Source organism: Dermochelys coriacea, chromosome 3 (genome assembly GCF_009764565.3).
Source record: "Dermochelys coriacea isolate rDerCor1 chromosome 3, rDerCor1.pri.v4, whole genome shotgun sequence".
NCBI lineage: Eukaryota > Metazoa > Chordata > Testudines > Dermochelyidae > Dermochelys > Dermochelys coriacea.
This window is the reverse complement of record NC_050070.1, coordinates 129,822,037-129,848,234: the sequence shown is the minus strand read 5'-3', so window position 1 is coordinate 129,848,234 and position 26,198 is coordinate 129,822,037. Positions and strand designations below refer to the sequence as shown.

Here is a 26,198-nt window from a genome sequence, read left to right as displayed (position 1 = left end):
AACTGTAGAGACTCCTGCTTTCAGCTCTGAATATCCTAGGCTCAAGCCCAGGTGTTGGCAAAGATAGTGACGGCCATATAAGTGGCGGGGGGGGGGGGAGGGAGTGGTTCCCTTTTGGGATTTGAAGTGGCTGTGGTCTTTGGGACATTTCCTCTGTCCAAAGGAAGTATGTCACCCACTAGTCAGTGCATTACACGTCCCCCCTCTGGGCCTGATCCACAGAGACAGAAAACTTGTTAAAGCCTCCAGCTGCAGTGCTTTGCTCTCCAGCTCAAGCTGAAGAGACTTGTGCATGTTTATATCTGGCCAAGAAGGCAGCTACCAAACAAATGTATAGAAAAGGGCAGTATCCACCCCAAGGTGCTTACAACTGAGAAGATTCTTGTCATGCAGTTTCACAAAAACTGGATGAGACTTGTTACAGGGTTGTCCTTACCAGAGGAATGACCACCTGTGACATTATTGATGTGAACTGTAATTGTTGTGACAGGGCAAGGCCAGATGGCTATAGAAAAGTAGTGGGAGATGGATATATTAGCTCCAGGGTAAACAAATCCCTGATACCAGGATAAGTGAAATGGCAGCTGCTCCAGGTCAATTAAGACACCTGGGGCCAATTAAGAACCTTTCAGAAGGCAGGGAGAAGGCTAGGTTGATTGGGACACCTGAAGCCAATCAGGGGCTGGCTGAAACTAGTTAAAAGCCTCCCAGTTAGTCAGGTGGGCGCGTATGTCAAGAGCTGTGGGAGGAAGTTGCACTGTTGGAGAGACTGAGTAGTACACACCATATTGGGCACAAGGAAGGAGGCTCTGAGGTAAGGGTGAAGAGGGCTGCTGTGGGGAAAGTAGCCCAGGGAATTGTACATGTCATGTTTCTAAAAGGTCAGCTACCATAGCTTATACTATTAGGGTCCCTGGGCTGGAGCCTGGAGTAGAGGGTGGGCCTGGGCTTCTCCCCTACCCCCCCACCTTGCCCTCTGATTAATCACTGAGACTGGGAGACAACAGGTACTGCAAGGAAGGATAACTTCTCCTCACCTCCCTCGCTGTCTTATGATAAAAATGGCCCAGTAGACTGTGACCCTTCTCTCTAGAGAGAAGGGTTACGTGGAGGGTCACAGTGAGCCTCTGAGGCTAGCGAAATCTGCCAGGAAACCCGGGACCTGCTGAGGCAAGGACAGAGCTTTGTCACGCTGTATAGATCATTGTTGCAACCAAGCTCATGTAGTGGCACCAAATCTTGTATAAAGAAGGTCACTTAAGGTGTCCATGAAAAGGTTTGATTTGCTGGTGATGATTATGCTGTCTGTATATGTGTATCATTTTTTGTATTTATGAATATTGGCTATGTACTTGTATCTCAATGTGTTTTGATTCTAAGTAAAACCACTGAAGTATTTGGCCAGCTTATTGAGAAGGGTCTCTTCAGATTGGGCACTTAATCACAAAACACTTAACTGATAATGGACCTTGGGAGACTCCAATCTGCATGAGAAGCCTTCCTGGGAACGTTCAAGGGAGCATGTGAGCAATGGCTGCTCTCTCTGTAAAGAACTGAGTCCTGCACAGACATGTGACTTTCCCATGTGACTCCAAGCTCCATCTTGCTGCTGTGATGTTTCACAAAATATTTGTGATATTTTGTAAGAACAAAGGGGTGTCCTTCCACATGGCAGAAGATATAAAAGGCCCTGAAAACCCCTCCATTTTCTCTTCAATCCTACTTCTTACCTCTGGAGAAACTTTGCTGCAAACTGAAGCTTTGAACAATGGACTGAATGACTCATCGAAGCTGTGGATGTACTCCAGAGACTTAACTTAAGCCTGCAGTTTATTCCATTGCTGCTACAAACCTGAATCAAGAACTTTGCCATTACTGTACATAATTAATTCCATTTCACCAATTTTAATTCATCTATCTTTTTTATGAATAAACCTTTAGAATTTAAAATCTAAAGGATTGGCAACAGCACGATTTGTGGGTAAGATCTAACTTGTATATTGATCTGCGTCTGGGGCCTGGTCCTTTGGGATCGGGAGAATTTTTTTTTTCTTTTACTGGGGCATTGGTTTTCATAAAAATTCATCCCCATAAAGAGCAGCACTGGTGGTGATACTGGAAAACTTGAAAAGGAGTACTGGTGGCACCTTAGAGACTAACAAATTTATTAGAGCATAAGCTTTCGTGAGCTACAGCTCACTTCATCGGATGCATTTGGTGGAAAAAACAGAGGAGAGATTTATATACACACACACACAGAGAACATGAAACAATGGGTTTATCATACACACTGTAAGGAGAGTGATCACTTAAGATAAGCCATCACCAGCAGCGGGGGGGGGGGAAGGAGGAAAACCTTTCATGGTGACAAGCAAGGTAGGCTAATTCCAGCAGTTAACAAGAATATCAGAGGAACAGTGGGGGGTGGGGTGGGAGGGAGAAATACCATGGGGAAATAGTTTTACTTTGTGTAATGACTCATCCATTCCCAGTCTCTATTCAAGCCTAAATTAATTGTATCCAGTTTGCAAATTAATTCCAATTCAGCAGTCTCTCCTTGGAGTCTGTTTTTGAAGCTTTTTTGTTGAAGTATAGCCACTCTTAGGTCTGTGATCGAGTGACCAGAGAGATTGAAGTGTTCTCCACCTGGTTTTTGAATGTTATAATTCTTGACGTCTGATTTGTGTCCATTCATTCTTTTACGTAGAGACTGTCCAGTTTGGCCAATGTACATGGCAGAGGGGCATTGCTGGCACATGATGGCATATATCACATTGGTAGATGCGCAGGTGAACGAGCCTCTGATAGTGTGACTGATGTGATTAGGCCCTATGATGGTATCCCCTGAATAGATATGTGGACAGAGTTGGCAACGGGCTTTGTTGCAAGGATAGGTTCCTGGGTTAGTGGTTCTGTTGTGTGGTGTGTGGTTGCTGGTGAGTATTTGCTTCAGATTGGGGGGCTGTCTGTAAGCAAGGACTGGTCTGTCTCCCAAGATCTGTGAGAGTGATGGCGCGTCCTTCAGGATAGGTTGTAGATCCTTGATGATGCGTTGGAGAGGTTTTAGTTGGGGGCTGAAGGTGATGGCTAGTGGCGTTCTGTTGTTTTCTTTGTTGGGCCTGTCCTGTAGTAGGTGACTTCTGGGTACTCTTCTGGCTCTGTCAATCTGTTTCTTCACTTCAGCAGGTGGGTATTGTAGTTGTAGGAATGCATGATAGAGATCTTGTAGGTGTTTGTCTCTGTCTGAGGGGTTGGAGCAAATGCGGTTATATCGTAGCGCTTGGCTGTAGACAATGGATCGATGGATGGATGTTGCAATGATCCCGTTGCCAACTCTGTCCACATATCTATTCAGGGGATACCATCATAGGGCCTAATCACATCAGTCACACTATCAGAGGCTCGTTCACCTGCGCATCTACCAATGTGATATATGCCATCATGTGCCAGCAATGCCCCTCTGCCATGTACATTGGCCAAACTGGACAGTCTCTATGTAAAAGAATGAATGGACACAAATCAGACGTCAAGAATTATAACATTCAAAAACCAGTTGGAGAACACTTCAATCTCTCTGGTCACTCGATCACAGATCTTAGAGTGGCTATACTTCAACAAAAAAGCTTCAAAAACAGACTCCAAGGAGAGACTGCTGAATTGGAATTAATTTGCAAACTGGATACAATTAACTTAGGCTTGAATAGAGACTGGGAATGGATGAGTCATTACACAAAGTAAAACTATTTCCCCATGGTATTTCTCCCCCCACCCCACCCCCCACTGTTCCTCAGATGTTCTTGTTAACTGCTGGAAATAACCTACCTTGCTTGTCACCATGAAAGGTTTTCCTCCTTTCCCCCCCCTGCTGCTGGTGATGGCTTATCTTAAGTGATCACTCTCCTTACAGTGTGTATGATAAACCCATTGTTTCATATTCTCTGTGTGTGTGTATATAAATCTCTCCTCTGTTTTTTCCACCAAATGCATCCGATGAAGTGAGCTGTAGCTCACGAAAGCTTATGCTCTAATAAATTTGTTAGTCTCTAAGGTGCCACCAGTACTCCTTTTCTTTTTGCGAATACAGACTAACACGGCTGCTACTCTGAAACCTGGAAAACTTGAGTGGCTGAGGGAATAGCTTCTATGACTTCTGGTTAGCAAGTGGGGTGAGATCAAAGTCCTCTCTGTTTGGCTGGTTTGGTGTGCCTTAATGGTAAAGGAAACCCAGCCTTGGATTGTAACTGCCCTGCTCTAAGCAATTTGTCCTAAATTGATACTCGGTTGTGTCCTGCCAAAGGCTGCATTGTTACACCTACTGCTTAGGTCCCTGGGTCACCACTCTTCCCCTGTCTCTAGTGGCCCCTGCCAGCTATCGCTCCCAGCATGGTAGTGCTCTGTCTTCTCTTCCAGTGGCTAGTATCTCAGCCCTCTGGTCAGGTCATCATTGAAGTCCATTCCTTTAGTCCAATATCTCCTAAAAGGGAGTTTCTGGGCTTGCCATGTCTTTATGCCCTATATCTCAAGGGGAGACTATGCCACCCTTGCAGCTGGATGGTGGGAGTGCCCAGGCCCTCCCGCTCTCCTGGGCTCCAACTCAGGATCATGTGAATAGCAGCAATATCATCAAGCACCCAGGGGTTCTCTGAGGCTATTTCCCTTGGCCACTACTTCCCATTTACTTTCCCTGTCAAGGGCATGGTCAGTCTCTCTCGAACAATCCAAGAAAAGATAGAGCAAAGGGTGTTTTAATCCTCAAGGACAAGCTAGATCCTCCTGGGAGGTCTGGGTTGTGGATCCCCCTTTCCTGCAGCAAGGACACTTGCTTTGCTCTTACGCAGGAGCAATTAGGATAGGGGCATGGACCTACCTTATCGCGCGCGCTCTCTCTCTCTCTCTCAGCTGTCTGGCTCTTTTAAACTCCGCCTCCATGCGTAGCAGATTCTGCAGGTGTGGGGCCACTTGGGCCCAGAACTGCTCCATAACCCCTTTTATCTCAGTGTGGGATTTATATGCCTCATCACATTACCATTGCCAAGGTGTGGACGATTCAGTTTGTACTCATCTCTCTAATATTTTAATTGATCTCAAAATAGCCCCTGTGCTCTGTTTTAATTTCACTTAAAGCTGCAGTGTCCTTCTGTGAAGAGTCTCTAATGCAAGACTGTTTTTGATTTTCCTCCTGCACAATCACCTCAGCCTGGTAACTGTATTTAGGCATTCATATTTTGTGGAGGTACATACAAACCATAGAGAGAGGATGTGATACTACAGTATAAAGGTTTTTATTAGCACTCATCTGCATTACTCCCAAGTATTGAAGCTACAAGTGAGAGATGCAGATCGCACCAAATAAGTGGCAATAGTCTTTACACCACAAACCTATGTATTCTCTATATGCTACATTTTGCCAAAGAACTATTAAAAAGTGCCAACATCATTTTAAAAACTTATATCACCACCTTTTTGTAAAAGCAAACTCACTAAGTACAGAATCTCTCTTCCTTCGGTTGCTAGCTCCTAGGAGCAGAAACTCCCTTTCATGAGTGTTTGGAAAAAGGCTAGCACTTAAATGTACGTACTTTTTCAGTTAGAGCTGTGGCCTCAAACACTGAGGACACTTTTGCTCAGTTGGTAGGGAACCACCATCAGCTGCTTTTGGACCACAGCTCCTAGTCATCAGGTGGGTTGAAGTCTGTCCTGGAGAAGAATACACAGTTCCCACCCAATAAAGGAAAGTCTGAGTATAGGAACCCCTGCAGACACAACCCCATGCTCTTCAGAAGTGGTATCTACCCCTCACTTCCCCCAAGCAGAAGATTTCAGAACTAACAACCCTTTGAGATGAATGGGACAGTTCACACCTCTCAGAGCTGTTTCAGGCTGACTGTAGACTCAATCAATATCACTCCATTAGTTATGCTTGGATCATATATTCAAGCTCTTCTGCTAAACCATGAGGGTTATTTTAAATGAAAGCTGAGATTCAAACTCCAATAGACAATCCTCGGGCACAAGCCTATAGTGCTTATGTCTTAATCTAGCCTTGCCCAAGGCCTTGTATCCATTTTAAAAACTATAACATTCTGACTGAAGCCTTGTATGCCCTAGAGAGTTGAACTGTTTGTGCCTAAGCTGGTTTAATACAACCAGTTAAACTGCAAATGTTTCTATTAGCCATGCTGAATCATTACATGCTTGCCCCACAACCAACCTACTGTTGTCCGAAGTCATTTCAATTGCAATGCCTTCTAGGCAATATCCCTCAGTTCCCAGAAGCACTGCATTCTGGGAGACTTCACAGGGTCACTGGCGCACTGCAGGATCATAGTGCGAGGACAGATTGAGCTGTTTCAGCTAGTATATGTCCACACTGGCTTTAAAAATGGCTTATTCTGAACCACTTCAACCTGAGAAACGTTACTGCTAGAAAAATCATAGGTCATGTTTACACTACAAGTTAAATCATTACTCAGCATGGTCTACAGGAAATGGAACAGAATCAAGCATGAGTATAGTGTAGGAGTAGACAAGGATAAACAGTGTTTTTTTTACCACCATTTACACTAATTGTACTTAGATCCTGGTCTGAACAGGCTTTAAAACAGCAGATCTGCCCACTGCTAGGAAAGCTGTGACCTACCTGGCTTCAATATTAAACCCAATAAGTTTATGAAGGGTTAACATGATTTTGGCAATTAATTGATCTTTAAATATTCATGGTAAATAGGCCCAATGGCCTGTGATGGGATGTTAGATGGGATGGGATCTGAGTTACTACAGAGAATTCTTATCTGGGTGTGATTCATGCCCATATGCTCAGGATTCAGCTGATCACCATATTTGGGGTCGGGAAGGAATTTTCCTCCAGGGCATATTGGAAGAGGCCTTGGATATTTTTTTTTTTTTTTTGGCCTTCCTCTGTAGCATGGGGCATGGGTCACTTGTGGAGGATTCTCTGCACCTTGAAGTCTTTAAACCATGATTTGAGGACTTCAATAGCTCAGACATAGGTGAGGTTTTTCGCAGGAGTGGGTGGATGAGATTCTGTGGCCTGCATGGTGCAGGAGGTCAGACTAGATGATCATAATGGTCCCTTCTAACCTTAATATCTATGAATCTCATGAGCTGCGGCAAGACTCATTTGTGTCATATTTTGCATATTTGGTCTTTTACAGTTACCAGCACTGGAGTTTTAACACTCTGCAGGTGCCCTCTACATCTGTCTGCACCTAACAAATCCAGCATTCTCCCCCTCAAAGAAATCCTTCTGCTGAAATGTTGGTTTATACATTCCAAGAGCTCAGGGTTAACATTACAGCCTCAACAACCTCTCTTCTCCTAAGCTGTAAAAGCAACAAATTAAAATAAACAAACACATTGAAATGAACTATATTTCTGGAGATACTCAAATGTGCTGGTGACTAGAAGAGAAGAAGCTATGCTTCTAAATTAAAAAGGGGTGAAAATGGATTTTTTGACAGGAGTTTCAAAAAGTCAAATTTGTTTCTGGTTGGATTAAAAATGAATAACATTTTGACCATTTTTAAATGTTTTTTTAAACTTTTTGTTTCAATTTGAAACCGTTTGAAAATGGCAAAAAATGTTTGAGGGGTGTTTTTTAATTCTCCCCCCCCCCCCAACAATTTGGCAAATCGGACATGAATTTGCAAAATGTTTGTGTCAACAAACATATTTTCCCCCCCTCTGAAAAAGCTTTAGATCAAAAAACTTTGCCCTATTCTATTCTAAATTATCTCTACATTCCTGTGTGAAATGTGTGTCACATGCCTGTTTCTCTACCTTTTTATCTTGGTCATTTTTAGTCATGAGTGAATCCCCAGAGATATAGAAGTCTGGTTCACATAAGCATTCATAAATTTTATTTGCTCATCTGAATCTTATCCATATCTCTTTTTTTCTAGAAATCAAACTGTAAATCTTATAAAAACTAAACTTCCCTGTGAGATTCTGAGGGCATATTTGTTGTCTGGGTTGGAAGTATTCTAAAAACTGCCTTTCTTGTGGTATTTTGGGATTTCAAATTCTGGCAAGATTGTTACAGGCTCCCAACACAGATATGGATGCATGCACACAAATCCCCAAGTCCCAAGCTACTCTGAAACAGAGAGCCTAATTCTACTCTCCTCTGCATTGATGTAAATCCAGAGCAACTCCATCAACTTCAGTGGAGCAACTCTGGATTTACAAAAGCATAACTGAGGGTGTAACTGAGTTAATCTTAAAATAAAACAATATATAGAGCCAAATTCTCTGCTCATGAAAGTGAGTAAAACTCCACTGAAATTGGTAGTTATATCAATTTATACTAGAATAGAATTTGGCCCCAAATGTTCCCAGTAGTTCAATTTTTTTTTTTTGTTTCAAAACTGAAGTACCCTAATGACAAGATGGATACTGTGGTCAGCGATGTCAAAGACTGTGCTAAATTACACTAGATTTTTTCCTAAGGTAATTGCATGCTATACTAGATTGAAACATTACCATTCCAAACACCCAGTGTATGAAAGGAAAGTTTTCCCCCAGGGACTCAGATTGGAGGAATGTTTTCTTTTAGTGGTGGAAGTTGATTTGTAGTGGCTTGTACTGTGCATGCTTTGAGTGTCCGCAAAATTCTCTAACTGATATATTTATTTGTGTGGGGTTATTTGAGATTATTTGCTTTTTGCTGTAGAAGGTGGTTGAGTCAGTGGTTACACGGTCTCCAAATGTTACTTTTGTTCCTAACTGTTTTTTTGGAAAACAATAAGCTGCATTCTGGGAATCCCGTTTGAGAGTAGCAGTGAAAATGCATTAAGATGTCAGAAGTATCCTCTGCTCATATGTTGGGCTTTAATGTCCAAAAAATGAAAGTTGTTTGAAAATTACCTGATGCTTCCCTTGACAGTGAGGAGCAAAACTTGACAATGGGTAGGTTGCTGGTGTGTAGAGACCAGCCTGTCCTGCTAAACAATATTGTCTCACTGTTTCCTTGCACTGCCCTGTCGGTCGGTCTGTATCCTTTTGTCTTGTATTTAGATTGTAAGCAGTTTGGAACATAAACTGCCTTTTTGTTCTGTTTGTACAGTGTATAGCACAATGCAGGTCCCTGACTAGGGTTCCTACACATTACAGTAATACAACATGGGGATGTTACAAGATAGCTAATGTTGTAGACAGCCTTGCCACATTATAGTCACATGCACTTATGCTAGAAAGGGGGGTGAGAGCTACTGGTAGGGGGAGGAATCAGAAAGCTACGCTACATCGCATGCACTCATCGGTGCTGGAACTAGGGATGCTGCTGCACTCCCTGGCTTGAAGTAGTAATGACCCAAATACATGGGTTCTACCTTCAGCATCCCCACTATAAAAATGGTTCCAGCACCACTGCATGCACTCCTCTCCAACCAGCAGAATTCATGCAGAAAAACGATGCTTAAATGAATGCTGGACAGAGCAACATTAACTTTTATAGTATAGAGTGTATGACCCCTACTGGAGTGGTCATGTGGGTGCTGCCAGCCAGAGCAGTAAACCAATGGCAGCACAGAAAGCAGACACGTGAGTTGCTAGTGCTGAGAGAGTATGAGGTGGAAGATGGACTAGATACACGAAGGCGGGGACACTGTGTGCACGAATGATCTGAAGGGTTTGGCTTTGGTTTCCTAAGTGATTGTTCACCCATCCCTCATTTATCAGGCAAAGGAAGTGGTGCTGAGGTCAAAGGAGGATCTGTGCAGGAAGTGGGTTTGTAGATAAAGCTGGCAATGTGGGGTTGCTGACCAGCTAGGAAGGGCCTCCATTTTCTCAGAGGAGGGGTCAGGGAGAACCAGGGGTGTGAGAACATTCTTGTTTGGGGATGGAAGTGCAGTTTCATGGGAGAAGGAAGGATTGAAGAAAGAAAGAAAATACAAGCTTGTGTAGCTTATAACAGGGGTGTTAAATGTACAGCTGGTGGGCTGTATCTGTCCCACTTGGTGTATTTATATGGCCTGCATGATGTGCTCAGATTGCACAGAATCTCAGCTTTCATTTAAGAGTAAATAAAATAAGTTTCTACCCTCCTGGCTGTGAAGAAAATCTTCCAAATGAGAACTGAGGGTAAACTAACGCAGTGTCCCTGAGTCTGCAGACAACCTTGAAACGTGGCTCAGAAAGACGAGTTACTCAGTCCCCTAATCTCACTAGAGTGCTAACAAACATGACACTTTAAAGTCAATATTAAGTATTGCATTGATGATTGTTTTACTTTTATTATGTTTTATTAAGAATTTAATGGATTGGATGGGGTGGTGTGGGAAAGAGGACTGGAGTAGTGAATTATTTCAGGGAATGAAATGACGAGGGAATAAATGATAGACAAACAGGCTAGGAATACGGAGAGAAATAAAGACAGAGTGGAGAAGGAAGAAAAATATAGGATAGAAGCAACAGTGGCCCAAAGGGGGGGAGGCGCATATTTTCATCACTGAATGTAACAATAAGATACTTTTAATATAGAACAGTTCCTAAAAGTTGAGTTGCTATAAAAAGGCCAGATTCAACCCTTGATTTTTGTGCAAACCTCCCACTGACACCCATTAGCATTCTGCTGTTAATGGAGGGGCATATACAATCCTAAACTTTTTGCATTGCTCCACAACTAAAAGTGGAATTTGGCCTTCTGCACCAAAATGAGTTTAGAACTGTCAGCATGAGAATTCAAAATTCCAAAACATTCAACCTGAGAACATTCTATTAAACTCCCTAGTAAAGACTGGCAAAATTGTGATTTATCTTCAAAAATCCAGATGCTTTGCCATCATACTCAAAGCCCAGATTTTTCCAAGCACGAAACTAATCAGCTGTTAAATTCCACTGAATTCAAATTTCATTATAAAGCAGGCAAAGCTAAGACAAGCCAAGTTTCCAAGGATTTATCTTTGAAAATGTCCCAGGTAACAATTCCTAGACAAGCTTAGAAGGAAATGGGACACCTGAGAATTTCCTGTGACTTTTTTTATACCCTGGAAAAAATGTTTAAAGGGATGGGGATTTTAAAACCAAACTGGTGTGATCATTGGTGTGTTAACATCCAGAATGCTCTACCGCCTCTCACTGAGATGCTATTACTTTGCTATTTTTAAAGTTATGCCTAATGTATAATGATGGGGTTTCATTGAATGTAAACACTGAATGTAAAATTTTATATGAAAATGCTCACAAGTTATAAGACACAGGCTGCAAATAATGGGTCAAATCCTAGAGCATTTCCTGAGGCCAAATTGTGCCCATGAGGTCTGTGCATAGAGGGAGCCCCCTACATGCAGATTAGTACCCCACCCACTTGGAAGGAAGGGTCAGCTGCCACCATTGCATAGTTCACCCATAACCAGGCCCCTAAAGCAACCCTTCTGCAGGTCTGGGAAACACCAGGAGGGAGGGGTGAAGACTGGGCAGGACCATCATGGATAGAGCATGTTGTCATCCTTTCCCACCATCAGCCCCAGGTAGATTACCTGGTAAAAGTAATACAGTCCTGAACCTTTTCTGCAAATCTCCTATGTGACTCCTCCTTCCACCAGGGCCGAAATGCTGAGGAGTGGGGTGGATAGAGTCCAACAGGTGGCACAAGCCTCCTGTGGATCAGCAGGGTTTGAGAGCATGATCTGTGTCTCATTATACAGTAGGGGAAACCCCACAAAGGGATGCTTACAGAGTGTCTGTGTCTCTCTCTCCTCCATAGTCCCATTTCATGAGTTTTTACCATGGGAGCGTGCAATATGCTTAGTCCTCACATCTGCAAAACTCTCACTGAAATCAGTAAGACCTTTGCCTCACTGAGGCCAAAAGAAAAGTGGAGTTAGGCTCTCAGGAATAATAATAAAGAACTCCAATGAAATTATCTATATTAAATATTTTACTGTGCATGGAAAGCGGGGGCTATTCCCCTTTGTGCTTTCATGTTACATTTCAGAAATACTTCTTAACTGAAAACACTTTTGTGTAATTCCTTTTTTCTTGCTAGAAATGTTCTTAAACAGGCTTTTTGCAACAAAGGAGTGGAGATTCAGAAGTGAAAAGTTCTCAAAGTCAGCTGGTTTCGTTAGCCAACTTAATGGGCTGTATTGTTCTCTCTTCCCATACAACTCGTATTGAGGACACGGTCCTGCAGTTGCAGTGCTGTGCTTTTTGATTATACAGCCCTACAAACCTTCATGTAGCTAAGTTATCCCATGCTTTGCTGATTTGTATTAACCTTAATAAATCAGCCAAGGAAAATGGCACTGTGAAATCCTCAGTCTTTATGCTGAAAATGTAACCCCACAATCGGCAAGCACTGAATCTATTCAAATACAATCAGAAATCTAGGCAGAATTTATATTTTGCCTCAGGAACTTAGCCTCCTCTAAACCAGAATCAGTATGAATGATTAATTCTATAAATATGCAGGCTTCAATTGGTTAACCATCTCTGTTTCATAATGTGCTTTCATTGAAACCAAATGAAAGCGCACATGAAAAAACAAAGCGTTGTGCTCTTTTTATGCCTTGTTAAAAATAGAGCTATATTCTCATTTTAATTTCAAGTGGATTTCTTAGTTTTTTATTTCAATGTAAAAGTTGTGAGACTGGTAATCCTTCGTAGGTTCTAATCAGATGTCACAGCTTCAGTGGTACTTAAGTGTTACGTAGAGCCTTTCACCTAAGGATCTCCAAGGACTTTCCAGACATTAGCTAATTTAAACTACAAAGCACTCACAGACTGAGCTGTAGTCTTGAAGGACATGAGATAGGAGGCATGCCACTGGCAACGGAGCAGGTGAAGTCATTATGCTGGGATCTTGCATAATGCCTCTGGGCATCCTGGGGAGTAGTGGGAGGATACTTACCTGTGGAATTTTCTATGCTCTCTACAGAGGGAAGGAAAGAGGCCATGCCCCTATATATTTTGGGTCCTAGAATGCTGCAGTCATCATGGCCGGCATTTCCCAGCACTTGACATTCAAATTGTGGTTTCTCCAATGTATGGGTGCATAGGTGCCAGGGAGGGGTGTCTACTTTCTTTCCCACTGCCTTTTGCACACACCCACTAGAGCCAGCTGAAATTGTTCCTCTAAGGCAGTGGTTTTCAACCTGTGGTCTGCGGTCCCCTGTGGGTCCACAGAGTATGTCTAAGATTTCCAAAGGAGTCCACACCTCCATTTGAAAATTTTTAGGGGCCTGCAAATGGAAAAAAGGTTGAAAACCACTGCTCTAAGGCATAGCTAATTGTTGTTAAACTCCTTTTCCTAATGGGTAAACTGAGACACAAAGAACCTAGTTGACTTCTTGAAGGTCACATAGTGAGTGGCAGAAGCACAGACAGGAACAGAATGCAGACAGAGTGAGGGACAAGGACTCAAAACCAACTACTAGATGATACTCCCGTGTGGCATAGGTGCTTTTAGTATATGTCACTATATTCCAAATAAAATGTACTTGAATATACTGAAAATATACTGTTTTCACATTGATGAAATCTAATCATAGTGCCATTCCAGTATATTCAAAAGTCACTCACCATATTTTAATTAAGTTTGGAGAAAAGAATCTTAAAAATAAAAACATTTGAGCCAGCACATTAGTCCCACAACCGGCGATGGGAAAAATATGCAAAAGTTGAAGTCAAATATACCCTCCAGCGTTTTTGGGAAAGCAACGCAGCTCTCAATCCTGTTAAATGCTAACAGAGCTTTGTGTGCATGTTTCCCGGCTGACGTTGGGAGAAAGAGTCTGTGAGACTTTCTGTAAGTCCTTTAACCAACCACTTTCCTGGGCACTGCCTGTTGTCCTAGCCCTGAATATTTTTTTCATCCCTTTCAATTGGCTTCCAAGCAGAAATGCCATCCTTGCTGATGTGTTTTAATTCTTAAGGGGCCATGTCCTAGGTCCTTATAAAACTTTTAAGGCCTCAGTCTGGAAAATCTTAAACATGTGTAATGAGTAATCCCATGGAGCTCAATGGGCCTGCTAGCATGATCTAAGCTATGCAAGTGCATAAGTATTTGCAGGATCAGTGTCTTAGGCAAATTCACTGAGAGCTTTCCTGAGCAAAAATGGCAAACAAACAGTAAAGATCTTAAATATTGCCCTAGAGTTTCCATCACATGTACAATGCATTTTTATGGGCTAAATTATGGCTGTCCTACATGGGTGTGTCAAGGAGGGGAGAAGATGCAGGGACCCCCTTCTCCAGGCCTGCACACATGTGCAGCAGGCAGCTGTAATTTGGTTGCTAGCATTCCAGAGTTGGGGAACAGGAGGTCAGCCTGTGCAGACTGGAGTATTCCAGGCTTCTGAGAAAGCATGTTGAGGCAGCATAGGGCCACTGCTATGTCTTCATCCCTTTATGCACTAGGCCATGGATGCAGGGTGGTGCTGGGAGGGCTCAAACTACGTGCATAAACAGTGTGGAGCAATTGCGATTTGTGCTCTCGAGACATTGTATATTCTCCCTCTACTGTGCAGGAATAATGTCTCCAGAACCACTGCTCACAGGGTGCTCCATCCTCCATTTCCAAGGCCCATATTTTGCTCTCACACTAGTGTAACTCTCCTGATTGTTGAGTTACTCCTGATTTACCTTGGTGTAACTAAGAGCATCAGATCTCCCTGTGGTTCTGGCTCATAGGATTCTGTTGGAGGTCTGTAAGAAGAATTTTCACTGGGATCCATGGGAATCTTTGATTCTAATCAGAATATCAATATTGTTTTTTTTCTGTCATATTTTATCTAAGCTTGGATTTTTATGTCTGCACAGTTTGAAAGGCTGTAACTTTCAAAGATGTCATGCTTCAGAAGTAGATTTGGAACAGGTGCCCGTTCAGAAGTTTTAGAACTTTTAAGCATCTCTTTGGGAATATTAAAGCAAAAATGGATTTTTGGTTTTTGCAGTGGGGAGACTGGATGACTGTGGCATTTGTATGTGCAGGTGTTCATTGCCTGGCTGCTGGTTTCATTTTTAAATCACCTTATTGAAAGCTATGAATGCCATTCAGTGTTATATCTGAAATGAACTAGTAATCTCTGTCCAGTTCCTGATGACATGCTATCTCCATCACAAGTCGTTCTAATATGGATCATTGGTAGCCATTTCAGCAAAGATTGCATAAGTATGGAGAATACTATTAACCGCCTCTGGAGAGCCAGTGACTTCAGTGGGAACAGGATTGGGTCCAGGCCCCTCGAGTCAAAGTTGAGGAACCTTGGTGGGGCAGTGAGAGAGATCTTGTATTGTTGGTGGCCATACTGTTGTTGGATAAATAGCAGACTTCAGACTCCCTCAGGGTTCTCAGTCTGGCACCTTTCACTAGCACTAAATCCATTCAAAAGAAACCCTCTTTTGTGAATGGAGAGATGTCTACAGCTTGGCTGTTGCGGGAGTTCTTTGTTTAAACATAGAAAAGAACAACACCTCTCCCCAGTCTCAAAATTCTTCTTGTGGTTTTGTTTTAAAGCAGGCTGACAATTATGTTGGAATTGATTGTCTGCAACTTAATGCAATCCCTGGAGACTTAGGAGGGGGATGGATTTGTAAGAGGTTGCCCTGGCAGGAAAAACTCTAGGTGACTCCTTCAGATCACTTGCAGCTGCAAGAGACCACATCTCTTTTGCACTACTGTCAGGTGGTGAAGATAAGCAGAAGGATTTTAAATTACAAGTGCAGTATTTTTTTAGTATCTGTTTTAAGCCTGAAATGCAGTAAATGTGTGTGGCCCAGGAGTGGGCTATCCATTTTTCCTTCCCTCAGGGGGAGTGGTAACCGCTCTTTCTTGGCATCAACATGGCTCTCCTGCTTGGCATAATCAAGATCTGGAAATGTACCATGACTAAGTCTCTTTTTTACATGAAATACAAACATTCTTGTCAATGCTGGGATTCAAATTGCGGTTTCGATGCCAAAGGTCAGCAGGCTAACTCAGCATTCAGTGTGCTAAGTCATTCCCATGGCAAGAGGGGGAGATGTATTCAGTTTAATTTAAAATACCAATGTACATTTTTGAGCATACGTTCTATGGCTTTAAATTATAGCATTAAAAGAGATTTCTTTTTTGGTCTCTTTTTAAAGCAAAGCTTATTGACAGATAACTTCTCCTTTCAGCAACACAATCTGGCAAATAATCTTGATACATGATACACACCTTTGCCAGCTACGGGAATTCTCTGAGAATTCTCTCGTTTACTGGCAGATGATGCAAACATTGTGCATGTGGTGGGACATCACTGGCAGTCTGGCACAAGGAGAAGCTGTGGCATCAGACTGTTCAAATGCTAGTGGGGATATTTCATTGGAATCATTAAGGAGAACTGGAATGCTTTAGAAATAAATAAATAGCAGTCATATCCCAGAGTATTCTCAAATTACACTTACTGATCTCAATGCTACCCTTAGCTTCATGCTTGACCATTTTGCTTCCCTCTCCCATCCCCTGCCTGCCTCTCTGATCTGCAGTCTTGGCTCTCTCTGGGTCTTTGCTATCTCTGCTCCTTGCCATGCTCTACTAAGCACTTCTGGAGGAAGCATCGTGACTTTGGCAACATTCTCTCTATTTTCAGCTCTGCTGTTTCTAGACAAACACCTGGGCTGCTGCTTTTGTCACTTGCTGTCTTGCTCTATGCCCACTTTGACTCTTTGCTTGAACCCTCTTCCTCCTCTGCTCCCTCCTTCCTCTCTGGCCAGGACTTTGCTAATTTTTTTTATAGGTAAAATAGTCAGCTTCCAAAAAGAGCTTTCCACCCCCTTTTCCCTCTTTTTCCCCATTGCTCGTTTGATATTCTTCTCTGTTAATCCTCTGAAGTATTCCAGCATCTCTCCATCTCAAGCCCAGTCCTATCCCTTCACTTCTCCCATCCTCCAGTGCCTCCCTTATTTTTCCCTTCTCTTATCAGTTGCTCTTTTCCTTGTACATTGATGCATGCTTTCCCCTCTCTCCTAAAGAAATTCTCCTGTCCTCTATTCTCAGTCCACCTTCTCCTCCTCCATTTATTTCCTTGCTCCCTGAATGCGCAGCTTAAATTATTAATGACCTCTCCTTTTCGAAATGTGTGTTAGTCTGACTCATGCTACCTGATGTGCCTGCTGCCTTACCACCATTGACCACCCTCTTCTTCTTGAGCTCTTTTCCCCTTTGAATTTTTCTGACTGTCCTCTTCTGTCCACACCTTCAGTGTTGCATTCAATGGACCCTCTTCCTCCCCCTAACCCTTTTCTTGTGTGTCGGTCTCTGGCAGTGGTTAAAGTAGATCAAAATTCTAATGGTTGTATGTCATGTAGTAGTAGGATTTTGTCTGTATTTTACATAATTTAAAATAAAGAAGAATAATGTAGCATGTATTGGTGTGTAAATTTGATTTATATTTTGCCAGCCATCCTTTTTAACTAGCAAAAAGGAATGGCCTAATGGGCCATTGGTAGAAATACATTAGCCAGAATCTGTGTCTGGACCAATTTCAAGGCAATAACAGACCTTTGAGGGTTAACAATTTTTGTTATATGTTTAGCATTTTAAAATAAGTAAAAGAATACCATGATTGTTTTATTTTGTATTGCAGCTTAATGTTCCGTTCAAAATATTCTGTGTAAATTTAATTCTGTTTTATGTGTGAATAAGGAATGCATGTTAAGAAATGAGTATTCAGTCAGCACAAGAAAGGACTGGGATCTCTAATATTTAAAGGCCATCGCTGAACCAAATGTGCTAGGGAGGAACCAGAGACAGACGCAAGGGCCAGGAGGCTGCAACACGCCCCTTTTGGAATGTCAGAGGAGAGCAAATTGATGATGCTAAAAATAAGACTGGCACCTAAAATAGCTGTAATCAAAACCAGCATGCAATAACTCCCTAAAAATATGAATAAAAAAAAATAAATCAATTTAAAAAAAAACAAGCACTAGTCAAACAATTGATTACAGCATGACAGTGCAAAACGCATTGGTCCCAGTGAAGGAAAATCACTCTATAAACAGGGTGCCTTGCCATGAAACTTTGGGTTTGTCCTGCCAGGACTTCCCTGGAGCATCGTGTCGTGACTGACAGAATCTGGCTCCTCCCTACCCGTGAACAACCTAGTTGGCCACTAGATTGATCTAGACTCTGGACTGGTAATTATAACATCGAGTGGCGGGACAGTGTGAGTGATGGTGGTGAATGCATATGCTCATTGTTGTATCTTCAATAAACGCAGCATATTGCCTTTTTCCCCTGAAAAAGATCCCATGTACTGCTTCTAAGCATAACGTTTTTGCTACTACTTGGCAACTCTTGATTTGCTGGGCTGGTGTCAGTGTATGAGCTTCTGTGAATTTGCGAGCTCAGCAGTTCCAGCATGTGGGTCTGAGATAAAGCATGATGGGATAACTTATGTCCAACTACTATTACATTCCCCTTTCCCACACCTCAATTTAACCTTTTGCTGAAGTTTAGACCAGAATTCTCTCTCTTTCTGGACTCTTCAGAAACATTTGCAGAGAATCAAATGCCAGGCTTATTGCATTCAAAACCCTGCATGTAGACTAATGGCTTCTAGTCCACTTCAGAGAGAGTACTGAACATTTGAACAGCAAACATTTACAAGATCTGTTAGAGAGCAACTCTACCAGTGTTTGTTTTTGTTTTTGTTTTTTTTTGTTTTTTAGAGACTTCCATAATTCTGCTGCTGTTAGGCACATTCATGGAATGAAAGTTTGGTTTATATCACATCAAGACTATAAGATTAAGTATAACATTTATACTTCTATAGTATGGCACATCCATTCTTTTCCCTCTGATTGTCTTTCTGAGATTATTTCTCAGTCTAGAGGGTAGTTCAAAATGTAGTGTTACCTGGATTTCCTCAGAGATTGAAAGGCAACTGCTGTATCTCAATCCAAATGCTTCTGTCTTGTCAGTAAACAAAACTATGGTGGTTCCTTATAGCTAGGAGCCTCCAATCCTTGAGTTAATAGGCAGCTTGATTTTCTCAGGTTGTGTGAGTCAGATAGGAAATCTATAGCCAGCATGGAATAGGTATTGAGTGCCAGTGCTAACATCAGACACCTTCTGATCTTATGCCTCTCTGCCAAATCCATAGAGCTTTCTTGTATTTCCAAACTGCCCCTGCTCTTGAGCTGTGATTAGATCAGTACTCCAGCTATGGATATTTAATGTATACCAGACTGCTTCCTATATAGAGTAAAGGAAAATTTACTGAGAATGCCTGGTAAATACCATACCCATCTTTTTTGTCTTTCTAGCCGAACTGCCCTGATTTGCCTCAGAGACACAGATTGGGTCTGGTCCAGTCTGGCAATTCCCATGTTCCTTAGTCCATCTAGCCCAATAATTGTTTGGTGACCAACACCAAATGCTTCAGAGGAAGGTTTGAAAAACCTTCTAATCCCTAGTAGTTAGAGACTCTTACCCTGAAGCATGAGATTTAATCTTTTCAATTATTTAACTCCAGCTATCTATATAAATATCCAAGATGATTAAAACAAATCCATGCTGTCAGGGTTCTCCCCACCCCCCCCCCCCAGCACTCTAACTCTGGGGTGCAGATGTGGGGACCCGCATCAAAGACCCCTAAGGTTATATTCTATCAGCTTTAGGTTAAAACTTCCCCAAGACACGCATTCCTTTCCTGGTCCTTGGACGGTATTGCTGTCACCACCAAGTGTATTTACACAAAAATTCAGGGAAGGGTCATTTGAAATCCCTATTCCCCCCCAAACCCCTTCACCCCCTTCCCTGGGAAGGATTGAGAATAATATATCAACCAATTGCCTTAGCAATGTAAGCACAGACCAGACCCTTTGTCTTCAGAACACTGAAATCAATCAGGTTCTTAACTTTATTAAGAAACACCTGCAATATCAGGAGGGTATAGGGTAATAAAAAGATTTAAAACACAGAGGATTCCCCCCAGGGTCAGCTTTACAGCACAAAGACAGGAATAAAACTATCTCTGTAGCACAGAAAAATTCACAAGCCAAAACAAAAGATAATCTAATGTATTTCCTTGCCCTACTTACAATTTCTGTGGTTTTATATCTATCATTCCAGGTATATTTTCAGGAGATTTTGTACCTGCTTGGTCTCGCCCTCTGTCCAGAGAGGGAACAACAAAGAGAGCACAGACAAATCCTCCTCCCCCTTCCCCCCCCGCCCCCGATTTGAAAGTATCTTCTTTCCTCATTGGTCCTTCTGGTCAGGTGCGAACTAGATTTGAACTACTTAACCTCTTACAGGTAAGGTGATTCAGTATAGCTGCCAAGGAGGGATTTTATGCTACCCTCTCTCTATTTATAACGCATGCCTCCTCCCTACTGCTTCATTCCCTTTCTTTAATAATAAAAAAAGCTGCAGTATGAAGTATATGAGCTACAAAGGCTTAAGTCTCGTGAGGGTTACTGGTTCAGCAGCTGCAGCTTCATGAGCTGATGTCTAAGGTCAGACCTCTCAGACCTCTCATCACTGGCTCAGCCCCATTAGCTCTGATATCAAAAGGAGGGCTACTGTGACCTCACTGGCTCAGGACCTTCAGCTCGCTGGTCACTTGTAAAGGCATATGTCTTTGTGAGGTTGGCAGCTTAGCTCCTGTAGCTGGCTGGGCTAAATTTGTCTTGCCTTCACTCCTGAGGATACTGACTCAGGACCTCTAGTTTGTGTAGGCCCTGGAGATCACTAGATCAGCAGCTTTAGCATGCTGGGCTTATAACAGGGTGCACAGACCTCTGAGAGGTTTCTGGCTTAGTACATCCATCTTGCTGGACTGATGCCAAGATACAGGCCCTTGTGAGCTCACTGGCTCACTTGTAGGGCTGATATAAAAGCACAGGCCTTTGAGGTTAATCAACATATCTAGTGTGTTAGAGTTATATTAAAATACATGTCTCTCTCTGAAGTTATTGGATCAACACTTCTAGCCCAGACTTCTACTCGGCATCTTTTTGGCTTGCTGGGATGTTGTCACACAGCAAACCTTTGTTAGTTCACGTTCAGCATCATTTGCTGGGCTGATGTGAAAGCATAGGTATGTTAATGCCGCTACTTGGTTCACTCCTTTTTCCATATACTCTTTTCTCCTTGGTAACTTCATCCACTTCCATATTCTCTGACAACAGTGCCTGTGCTGTCAACTCCCAATCTAACTTTCCACCACTCACCTGTTCCCCTTGTTGAAGAGCACAACAAGCCACAATAATGCAGACCGCATTGATGACACTGGAATCCAAAGGAGTCTGCAGACAGCTCTTGTGGGATTTCAGTCTGCCAAATGCATATACAACCACCATTCTACACTTGCTGAGAATGTAACGAAACCTCCTTTTTCCAGGCCCTCTGAGATCAGGATTGTTTTATAAGCCAAGGCACTGGCACAGTTTGGACACCCCAGTCTCTCAAAACCAACAATTGTCTCCAGAGATATTGTTTATGCCCTCCACTGTCAGTTAAATCACACACCTAGTCACCTCAAACTTCTGCCACCACTTTACCCACAGTTGACTCTCCAACACCAAAAACAGGTTAGACAGACCTATAGCAGTCTGTGGTAGCCAGTTTTCAGACAATTATAGCAACCCTTTTCTGAACTTGAATGTCTGCTCTCCTGCATGCTTTGAGATGCTGGAGGGTCAGGACAAGCTGCTCATGAAGCTCTGGAAATATAACTTCATATCATAGTTCTTGGCCCACTGCTTGTCATCCCAGAGCTGCATGGTGACAGTCTGTGCTTGTAGCCCTACTCCAGAAGCTCAGGCCTACATAAGGGGCATCAGCAATTGTAGTGAATGTCAGGAGCAGAATCAGCTAGTATGAGTCTTCTATGTCTGTCACCGGCGTCGTCCTGCTCCATTGTTGGCTTCAGCAGGTGATTTCAGTGCATCAGAAAATGCTGCCAAAATGTCCACCAGCATCTCATGGAAGCTCTGCCCATTTCCTGATACAGGAGTGAAAGCTCAAGCAAGAGGAACTCTTCAAATGGTGACTCCTCCATGTTGTTGGCTGTAGTTGCCAGGAGCATGCAGACCCAAAAGACAGCCTGGCAGGATCTGTTGGGAACTTGGCAGGTGGTTACAACTTCCTGTGATGTGTGGAGTGAACAGTCGAGTTTTCCCATACTGCAGCATGAACAATGTAGGGCCCCAGCACAAAAATTCTTAACCTAGGGTGAATATGTAATGTGGATGCTCATACCCTGGGTTTTCGAACCTGGGCTCCACAGACTGCTAACCTTGGGCTTGCATTGCAGTGCAGATGTACCCTCAGAAGCCCCTTTTTCAAAGTTAGATTTCCTAACTGTTTGGCATTTTTTTTTTATTTTTTAAAACTATCAAAATGAGACCCAACTGCTGAGCAAATTTCATTCTTTCTTTTTTAAAAAAAAAAAAAAAAGAGAGAGAAACTAGAACTATTATGCCATAGAAAATACAGCATTTTATACTGATTAAAAAACACCCAGAGATCCATCACAATTAGGGAAATGAGGCAATATGGTCCTCTAGACAGGGCATGTGCCTGGCAATCAGGAAACCTGTGTGCTATTCCCACCTGTGTCAATGACTACTGAATGACTTTGGGCAAGCCATCTCACCTCTGTGCCTCCCCCCACCGCCACCCCCTTTTTTTTTTTTGCTTGTAGAAGGGGGATAATGTGTGTAGTTTTTGGGGGGGGGGGGTTGTTTGTTTTTTTTTGTTTTTTTTGGGGTTTTTTTGGTAAATCACTTGGAGAACTACCAATGAAAAGTATTACATAATTGCTAGATATTATTATATGGGCTCAGTCCAGTGGATTTTGAAGTTAAAGGGAGCCTTTCTGTTTATTTTTAGTAAGCACTAGAGCACATTGTATAAGCTAAGCTTTATTAAATGTGGCTGGGAAGCGTATATTCCTTCCCCAGTGAGCTATGCGCCTCCCAGTTGTTTCAGTTCCACAAGGTTTCACAAGTCTTAATTGGGGCAGTTGTTCTCAGGGTTTGCAACCCCTAGAATTCTTTCAAGTTGGAGTGGTGGGTCCACTTCAGCCAGAAACTCTGAGGTGACCCTGAAAAACTCAGCAAGGGCCTCTGAGGCCCCGAGTCTACTTAGCAGACAGGGTGTGTGTGGTTTTGCAGAAGTTTCCCCACAGTTCAGCTTTTAATATCTCTTTAAAAATGAGTTGAAAATAAATGAAAGGGGGGAAGACGCACCTAATATAAAAAAATTAAGAAGGCAAGTAGTCTGTGATCCAAAACATGGGACTGCAGCTTTAAATACCATATCAAATTGTTGAAGCCAAGCCAAACTTCAATCATATTTACAGATCTGTGTTTAAATAAATAAAACTGCAGTAGCAAATGGAACACTCTCTCACTTCACTGTTTATGTTTCAGAAAAATTAACTTTGGAGGCCAACTCTGTGGTGAGGAATGGTTTCAAATTCATTTTTCTTCTGCTTGCTTTATATTTTTGCTTAGAGGTAAACCACTATGTCTAGTTAGGGCTAAAGTATGACCAGAAATCCAATATACAGTGCTAGTCATGCTATGCAACACAACCAAAGTGCTCTGACCAAAAAAGTGCTGCTTAAAAATGATAAAGCTTGAGTGAAAACATACAAGAGGCTTTGTACACACTAATGTATTCATCCCTTTCACCATGTTTTCACTTTACTTATTAACCCCTTTGTTGCTGCCTTTTACTGTAGCAGCACAAAGTAAGGTTCTAATAAAATATTAGCATTCTGTTGGAATGTTGGCATTTAAGAAGGGACATAGCAATAGTGCTGCCCCACATACCTGGTATGTTTTTATCCACTGAGGTATGTTGGGAAGCTCAAAAATTGTAGCGCTCGGACATACCGTGGAGGATTTAAAACTAAATTGGTCTCGGGTCTGATCCAGCCAAAGGACCCCAACAAATTAAACGCCATCTCACCATGCCCTAAAAAAGTGCTTGTGATTCTCCTGGTTCCCTATTATGTTCTTCTCTTTATCCCTGTCTGTAGGACTGAGAAATACTCATGTTGGGCACCCCCACATGTATAATTGGGACCAAAGTTTGGTGTTCCATTAGCCTTTCCAAGCCCAGGCATGACATCAGCAGATCCACCAATCTTGCTTTAATTTGCGCTGCACAGTAAGTTATGGTCAGGATTGCTTACTCTTTTTTATTGCAATGTACAGAGAATCAGTAACACCATCAAGTTGTAAGTGACCCTTTCTTTAGACTAACTTAAAATATTAGACACCCAGTCCTTTCTTGTGCTGACTGAATACAAATACCAAAGTTATGACCTTTGCAATATGTAAGATTTGTTTAGTGACAGATTACATACTAGTATTATAATTGTATCTGGTTGTAAAGAAACTAGATCTAGTACTGTGACAAGCCAGAAAGTAGCATTTAGAATCTCCACCTCTGCAATGATCTTGATGGCTAGATATTCAAGAAATTGCATTTCAAGTCATTTTGGCCAACATATGCATACTGACTCTACCATTATTCCTATTACAAATAAATAAAGTATTATTAAAGGATGTAACAGTCATGAATAGTGATGGCTGAAATGCTGTGTCTCTTCCCACATAAATTTGCACAACTCCTATTACTAACCAGGCATTTCCTGTGATCTCGGTTTTTCAAGGTATCTTATCTTTCAAGAAGATTTCTATTTGTAGCAGGCAGCTTAAGTCACACAGACCCTCCGATCTTATTTTTGTGCTGTTTATGTAGTAGTCAGTTTCTCTGAGAAATATTTTACAGTACAGGTACGTTTTAGGCTAAATAATTATAGGACTTACTCTGACTTATGCCTAAAAATATAAGGGGTGAAATCTTGAAGTCAATGGGAGTTTTGCGACTGACTTCACTAGGGCTAGAATTTCACCCAAGATGTTTATGCACTATTATAATGTCATAAATGGAGGCCATAAACTGCAAGCATATTATAGCATACCACCACAGGCGCTGACTTTTTTGGTTTTGCTGGTAGGTGTTCCTCTCTGCCCTCTCCTCCCTTTGCGAGTGGTGGGCAGGGCTTTGCAGGGGAAGAGGCTGAGTGGGGTCGGGGCCACGGTCCTGTTGCCAGAGCCCACAAGATTAATCCGGCCCTGAGGGGCTGAGCACCCATTTTTTTTCAGTGGGTGATTCAGCCCCGGAGTACCCACTGAGTTGGTGCCTATGTATACAACTACATAAACTTGTAGTACGCCCTTCCTATGCCATCAATTCCTAGCCACATCTCTACATTTCAGAAGTAGATGACCTAAATCAGAATTCCAAGAAGCTTTAGTTGCAAAGCTAAATCGAGAACATACAACATTAGTCCTGGTTTAGCTTTCTAAGCAAAAGTAAAACTCTGAATAAAGCACATGGACTTGTAAAGTGCTGTAGCCAAACAGAAGGAGCACCAGAGCACTTTTCTTTCAAATTAAACTGACACTGTTGCATTTTAAAAGGAAATGGGAATTTATGCCAGACAGACCACCTAGCTCAATTGAAAGAGCTTAGCAAGCCCTGAACTGCTTTCAAGTTTTAGGCATTCAAACAGCTAAATTGGGAGCTGTTGAAACTGTTTAAACTCTCCAAAATTAGCTTTTGTGATGAAAGTCCAGCTGGGTACATGCAGCATATAAGTAGAAAAGAAGTGTCTGAAAAGTCCAGAGAAATCTATTTAAAACATCAAGTTAAACAAAAATAATTTACCAATTAATTCAAAATGGTAGAGAAATAATACATTTGTTAGAGGATGTGGGTGGTTTGGCGCGTGCACTGTTCGGGGGGGGTGGGGGTGGGGGCGGGTTAAATTTCACTTTGGCTAGTAATATCTGGCTTCTGGGGGAAAATACAGACATTTTGTGAGAAATATGGAAGGACAGAAAGACAATTATCTTTGTTAAAGTAATGGCCTTTTCTAAACATTACTTATGATATAAATGTTTTATTTCTTTCTTCTTCATAGGTACATATTCAAACACGCAAATCCCTCTTTCTGTCTCTTTAGAAGAGTGGTAGAAATTGCGTTCATGGTACAGATGGAAAAGATGACTGGAGTGAAAACAAAAATATCAACTCTTGCAATTTTTCATCCAGGCTCTTTTTGTAGAATGTGACAGACATTGGCTTCTTGTGATATTGCAATAGACGGATTGTTCATTTCAATACTGTTCTGTCAGACTGCCGCCTTATCAATCACTTTAATAAATAAAGTTAAACAACT

General features: G+C 42.1%; 1 long non-coding RNA gene across 5 annotated transcripts in view; it reads left to right on the top strand.

The window, feature by feature from the left end:
- Positions 1-26,198, top strand: part of LOC122459404 — a 132,114-nt gene that overhangs the window by 35,857 nt on the left and 70,059 nt on the right. For 2 of the 5 annotated variants that reach the window (XR_006280066.1, XR_006280068.1), the window contains 2 exons: positions 23,985-24,115; positions 25,941-26,196. This is a non-coding gene — a long non-coding RNA (uncharacterized LOC122459404). Of the gene's footprint in view, positions 1-23,984; positions 24,116-25,940; positions 26,197-26,198 lie in introns of those variants that run through there. The other 3 variants (XR_006280070.1, XR_006280069.1, XR_006280067.1) reach the window with 2 other exon arrangements.